The 6,288-nt window shown below is 42.3% G+C and overlaps 1 pseudogene; it reads left to right on the top strand.

The window, feature by feature from the left end:
• The first annotated feature begins 4,962 nt into the window (after positions 1-4,962).
• LOC142721883 (U2 spliceosomal RNA) lies at positions 4,963-5,141 on the top strand (annotated as a pseudogene).
• The last annotated feature ends 1,147 nt before the right edge of the window (positions 5,142-6,288 follow it).

Raw genomic sequence — 6,288 nt, 5'->3', positions numbered from 1 at the left:
GGCCGCTCGGGTTATCGCTTCTCGGCCTTTTGGCTAAGCTCAAGTGGCTAACCAGAGGCGTCCAGTGCTGAACTCTCGGCCCTGCAGCATCGCCCTTTGGGGCTTAAGCTGCTTGTTGCTATAGGGAGACAGCCAGTGGCAGGAAGGCGATCGACAATGGGCGTAATTGTGCGCCATGCTAAGGCCGGGGAAACCCGGGTCAAATATGGAATTCGTATTGAAGTGGATGCTGGATTGGAGAAAACCCTGGATATGCGATATTTGGTACGCAATGTCGTTTTTGGAATTTTGAAGGTGGAACGGACGAAGATTCTCTGTCTGCAGGAGCACAAGGTTGGTCATTATACTTTGATCTTGATGGATTTACCTGCTTGCCATAATCTGCATTTCAACTTGATGGAAAATATTAATAACCCTGAGCTTGCTGGACTCTCTTTTGTTTTACTCTATGATGAAGGAGAAGTCTTCTTGGTGGTTTTTTTGTATAATGCACATGTACCACTGCAGGATATTGTGGCCTTTTTGTCCAGGCATTGTGCATATGTCAAGTATGAAAACAAAATCTTGAACTCTGAATTGCTATGGACCGGGAAATACAAATTTCGTGTCCGTTTTCGCCAAAGCATTGAGGAACCAGGAGGTTTTCATTTCCCTCCTTCAAATTTCTCCATTGGAAGAGATAGGGGATATTTGTTCTTTCCCAGGTGTCCACCATTTTGTAGAAACTGCAAGGTTTTTGGCCATACAAAAGAAGGGTGTCAGAAAACGGGCAGGTGCTCCAAGTGCAATCAGGAGGGGCATGCAGCAAAGGAATGTGTTAATCGCATTGTCTGTAACCTGTGTGAGGTGGAAGGTCACGCCTTCAAAGACTGCCCTCTGCGGAAAAAATCATATGCAGATGCAGCCAGAATCAGAGTGTCTGAGATGCCTGGGATGGCGGGGCTGATGGGATATGCAAATGAGGCAACTATTGTCCATCATGCCTCTGGAGTTGCAACTTTAGCAGAAGTACAAGTGGAGGAAGGGGCAGGTATGGAGGCAGCCCCTGTCGAGGAAGATCTCCCTCACCCAACTGATGTCCAGACTGGGCTGCAGGGTGAGGGTGAAATTGAGGATGATGTGCCTGTGAATCCTGATGTCTCTTGGTGTCTGGATGAGGTGTTCCCAGAGGAATTTGGAGAGCAAGGGGACTTCACTACAGTTACCAGACCTGCTGATGAGATTCTGGACATGGGAGCCAAGAGGGCCAGGTTGACTGCGTCACCTCCGGTTACCCCTGGAAGAGATGCTGAATATCCTTCATCAATGATATCTTTGGATCAGCCTTTTCTGGAAGAAGGTCAAGGGACTCATCTCTTTACCTTAAATTGCCCGCCTCCAGAAGGCAAAGGCTGAGATATAAATGGACAGTTTGTGGATATTTGGTTGCTAAAATCAAAGTATGGCCACCAAAACTCTATGTAATGTCGTATCCTTAAATGTGCGACAAATTAAATCTAAGCCCAGGAGGGCTGCAGTCCTTGATTTTTTAAAAAATATAGGAGCTGATATTTATGCTTTGCAGGAATGTGGAATAGCAGAACCTGTGCCTGAGCAGGAGTGGCCACATGGCCAATGTATATGGTCTGGTTCCTCTATGAATAAAAATGATGGTGTAGGAATTTTGCTAGGGAATAGGAATTTAAAGTTAGAGAGCTATACTGTGGTGGAAGTGGGGAGGTGTATTTTGGCAGAGATTAATGTCAGAGGATGGAGGGTAAGGGTAATTAATATATATGGAGCAACAAAAAAAGAAGAAAGATTAGAGCTCCTAGAGAAATTGTCTTTTTTTTTGCCAGGGAGAATTCCCACGATTTGGGTTGGGGACTTTAACTGTGTGACGGAGGGGGAAAAAATGGATGTATCTGGTAAAAAGTTGTACCAAATAATCAAAGATTTTTCTTTTATAGATGCTGCTGAGGTTCATTTGGGAAAGCCACCACCCGACACTTATAGATCTGATAGAGGAGGGGTAACATCAAGGATAGATCGGGTGCTCTTCTCAAAAAATGTGGGGTGTATAAGTTTGCAGCAGCGTGATGTGACCTTTTCTGACCATGTGTGTATGTGTGCAACCTTTGAAGGGGATGCTCGTTTAGTGCGTGGTGCAGGCGTATGGAAGCTAAATGTAAGTTTGTTAGAGGATGAAAGAATTGTGAAGGCTTTTATATATGCTTATAAAGGATGGAAATTGCGGCAGGAATTTTTTGGGAATGTGTTGGAGTGGTGGGACTGGATGAAGAATGAATGTAAAAAATTTTTTAAAAAATGGGGCTATAAAAAAGCAGCTATGCTAAGAAACCAATATAATGAGTTGAATGTTAGAATAGAATGGTTAAGAAAACTTAGCGAGCTAGGGGTGGATGTGAGTGATTTGATGAGGGACGCAAGGAGTGAAAGTAGCCGTTTACTAGAGGAAAAAGGGAAAAAAATTATATATACATCAAAAGTGGAAAACTTAGACAAAGACGAAAAATGCACACGATTCTTTTTCAAAAAAATATGTGGTAAAAAGGATGATATGGATGAATTATTGAATGATAGGGGTGAGTGTGTTTCTGGAAAGGATGTGATGAGTGAAGTTGAAGGTTTTTATACCCAGTTGTATGGAGAGAAGTGGTATGATAAGGATTTGATGAATGAGGTTTTGAATGGGTTGGAAAATAAACTTGGAGAGGAAGATCGTGAGTCTCTGTGTGGTGATATTACCATGGATGAAGTGAGAAATGTGGTGATGAGTGCAAATAAAAATAAAACACCTGGGAAGGATGGGATTCCAATTGAATTATATGTGAGGATGTGGGATATAATGGGTGGGGATTTGCTTGCGGTATGTCAGTATATGTGGAAGCATGGTGTGCTGAGCGAATCTATGAAAGAAGGTGTGGTTGTGCTGATATATAAAAAAGGTGAGAAGAAAAACTTGGCAAACTGGAGGCCAATTACTTTGTTGGCTTCTGATTATAAGTGTTTTAGTAAAGTATTGGCCAATAGGATGCGTGAGGTTGTTGGTGAAGTGGTGAATGAAGATCAAGTGTGTGCAGTGCCTGGTAGAAGTATGACTGATAATTTGTTGTTACTAAGGGATATGATTGGGGACTGTATGGATAGAAAGCAGAAATGTATGGTCCTATCTGTGGATTTTGAAAAGGCATTTGATAGGGTGTCGCATGAGTTTATGTTTAAAGTGCTGTGTAAAATGGGTTTTCCGAGAAAGTTTGTGTATGCAGTGAAAGGTTTGTATAGGAACGTAACAAGTGAGTTTCTCGTAAATGGGTTTCTGAGTGGAAAAGTGGGGATAAGGTCAGGTGTCAGGCAGGGTTGCCCTATGTCCCCTGTCCTGTTCATTAGTGTGATTGAAGTATTGTTGTGTATGGTTAGAAGGGAAAAATTTATCAGGGGGTTATTAATCCCTGGGAGTAATGGGAAATTTGTGAAAGTGTTGGGTTATATGGACGATGTGGTGATTGTTAGTGAAAGGGAGGCGGAGATAAATAGAGCGAGATTGTTGTTGAGTTTGTTTTGTAGTGCGTCTGCGTTTAAAGTGAATTGGGGTAAATGTAGCTTTAAGTGTTTTGGTGACAGGTGTGTGAGAATGGATGGGGTTAAGTGTGAGATGGGTGCTATTAAAATATTGGGTGTGCAATTTAATGAGGATCTGAGAGGGACTGAAAGTTGGGATGAATGTGGTATGAGAATAGAACGAAAGCTGAACTTTTGGAGCCTGAGAAGTTTGACACTGACGGGAAAAATTCTGATAGTTAAAGCTGTTATATTACCAATTTTACTTTTTTGTGCAGTTGTTTTCCCTTTTGCTACCCATAAAATTAAGAAGACGGAAAAGATGATTTTTACCTTTTTTTGGGGGAGTAGAATGGAAAAATTGAAGAGAGAGTATGTGTATAAGATGTGTGTGAATGGTGGTTTAGATTTCCCAAATGTTGAGTTATTTTTGGGTTTGCATTATATCAAAGTGGTGTCTGTGTTAGTGCAGAGGAATAACAAGACTGGTTTCATGATTAGATACTTGGCTGGTTGGATGTTGTATGGTCTGAATTGGGTAAAGAGAGATGCAAGTGTGCCTGTGGCTTTCAAGTGTCCAGTGTGGTATATGAGGATTGAGGTTTTTGTGAGGAAAAATGACTTGCTTGCTGTGCCAATGAGTGGTTTTAAAAATAAGAATGCGGTGATGAAGAGAATACGTGCGAATGAAATTCCATGTGAAATTGCAGGTTTGAGGTCTAATGAAGTGCAGAGTGTATGGAGTAAATTGAAGGTGAGTGGTCTGTCAAACAGACAGCGTGATATTGTGTGGATGTCGCTGCATAATATCCTACCTGTTAGGCAAGTGCAGAAAAGAAGGGATCTTATTAGGTCTGAGGTTTGCCCGAGGGATGGATGTGGAGCAAGTGAGAGTGTGAGACATATGTTGTGGGATTGTGACTATTCGTATGAAGTATGGAAAGGGGTGGGTGGTTTGTGTAAAGAACTGGCGGGGGTAAAATTCGTTAATTGGAAAGTAGCAATGTTTGGAATGGGTGCAAGTAGTCGTATGAAAGATAGAATTATGTGGTTAATTATGGCATGTGTGATGGAAAGTTTGTGGGATGTGAGAAACTTGTTAGTGTTTAAAAGGAAATTAGTGCCTGTAAATGAGTGTATTAGGATGATTTTGTCTAGACTTTACGTCATATATTTGTGGGATAGACAGCATGGTGGTGGCTTAGATTCAGAGGGGATATGGAAGTTCAAAAAATGGAAATTCCTGATACGATGTAGGTAATATTGTTCTGTTTTTTTTGTGATTGTTTATGTGAATTGATTATGAATAAAGAACAAACCAGAATGATGCTAAGTTTGAAGCAACGTGGTTTTGATTTTCAAGTTTTGAGAAACATTATAAGTTGCTTATAACTAACTGAAATGGTTTTAAAGAAAAAAAAAAAAAATCTGTTCTTATCAGTTTAATATCTGATACGTCCCCTATCTGGGGACCATATATTAAATGGATTTTTAGAACAGGGAGATGGAAATAGAGCTTGCTCTGTCCACTCCACGCATTGACCTGGTATTGCAGTATTTCCAGGACCGGTGCACCCTTCCCTTATGTGTTGACTAAAATCAGATTCCAAAAGTGCTATTTGTGTTTGCTATTGTTTTTGTCTTTCTGATGGGATCTCCCCTTTTAATCCCATTATTTCAACACCTGTTGGACAATGCATTTGTACAGTCATGTGTGATAATGAGCTCATTTATTAAATGCAATTAATGAATACATTGCCACCTCTTGTTGTGTGTGTGTGTGTCTTCTGTGTTTCTGTGTTTCCGGCATTTCACATTGGAACAGCTCATTCACCTTCCTTGTCTTCTCTCCGCCCTCCCTCCTAGGTAAGTTAAAGAGCTGCACCTGAGCCAGCCACTGATTGATGCAGCACCACAGTCAAATAGTGGAGTGGAGTGGAGTAGGGGAACAGCAAACAGCCATTAAAGCAGCCAGCCGCCTACCCGCCACAATGGACCTACCTGTGTACACTAGATGGATGTGATGGAATGTACTGTCGTCCCTACATTTCAAGAAGAAGTAAGAATTGCAGTTGCAACAAACCCTTGCTTGCCTACAAAGAGAGCAGCAATTTGGATTTGTTACTATGTTACCTGGAAGAATAACAAACTGTGCAAGGATGGAGGTTGTAGGAGCAAAGAGAAGTTGTCTGTAAAGTTGGTGGATGCCTATTTTCCATTTTGCAGTCCCTTGTCTCCCTCTTGTGGCCTCCTGGAGGCAAATAAATGTGCAAAAAAAAGACAGCCTGGCGGCCGGCTGTTGCAGTGTTGCCCTCTCAGGCAACACTGAGTGACTGACTGAGCCTCACCGTCTTATATAAAGTTCAGACGGAACTTTGCACGTGTCATAGTGGAGCCCTCAGGATTCCAGAGCCAGCTTTCTGACATCATAATGGGGCCTGCCTCAGAGATAAAAGCCTGGGCCCAGGCAGTGTTGTTCAGTGCTGCTCAGCAGGCAGCACAGGACTGGATTAAAGCTGATACAAGGTGTGAAGGAACAAGGGGTGGCTGTGGGCATGCACTTGCTGCCGCTGCCAGTGTTTATCTGCATGGCAGGAGGGCATTTGGGCGTTGCCAGGAAGGCGTTTTTATGTAGATTCCTCCTCTTTCAGCACTGCATTGTGGTGCAAGCAAAAGAAGCAAATCCTGTCTGGCTTCCTCTCCGGCCTTTATTCACCTCCCTCCCGC

Source organism: Rhinoderma darwinii, unplaced genomic scaffold, assembly GCF_050947455.1.
Source record: "Rhinoderma darwinii isolate aRhiDar2 unplaced genomic scaffold, aRhiDar2.hap1 Scaffold_523, whole genome shotgun sequence".
NCBI lineage: Eukaryota > Metazoa > Chordata > Amphibia > Anura > Rhinodermatidae > Rhinoderma > Rhinoderma darwinii.
The sequence above is the reverse complement of the archived record's forward strand: the minus strand, read 5'-3'. Positions and strand labels throughout refer to the sequence as shown.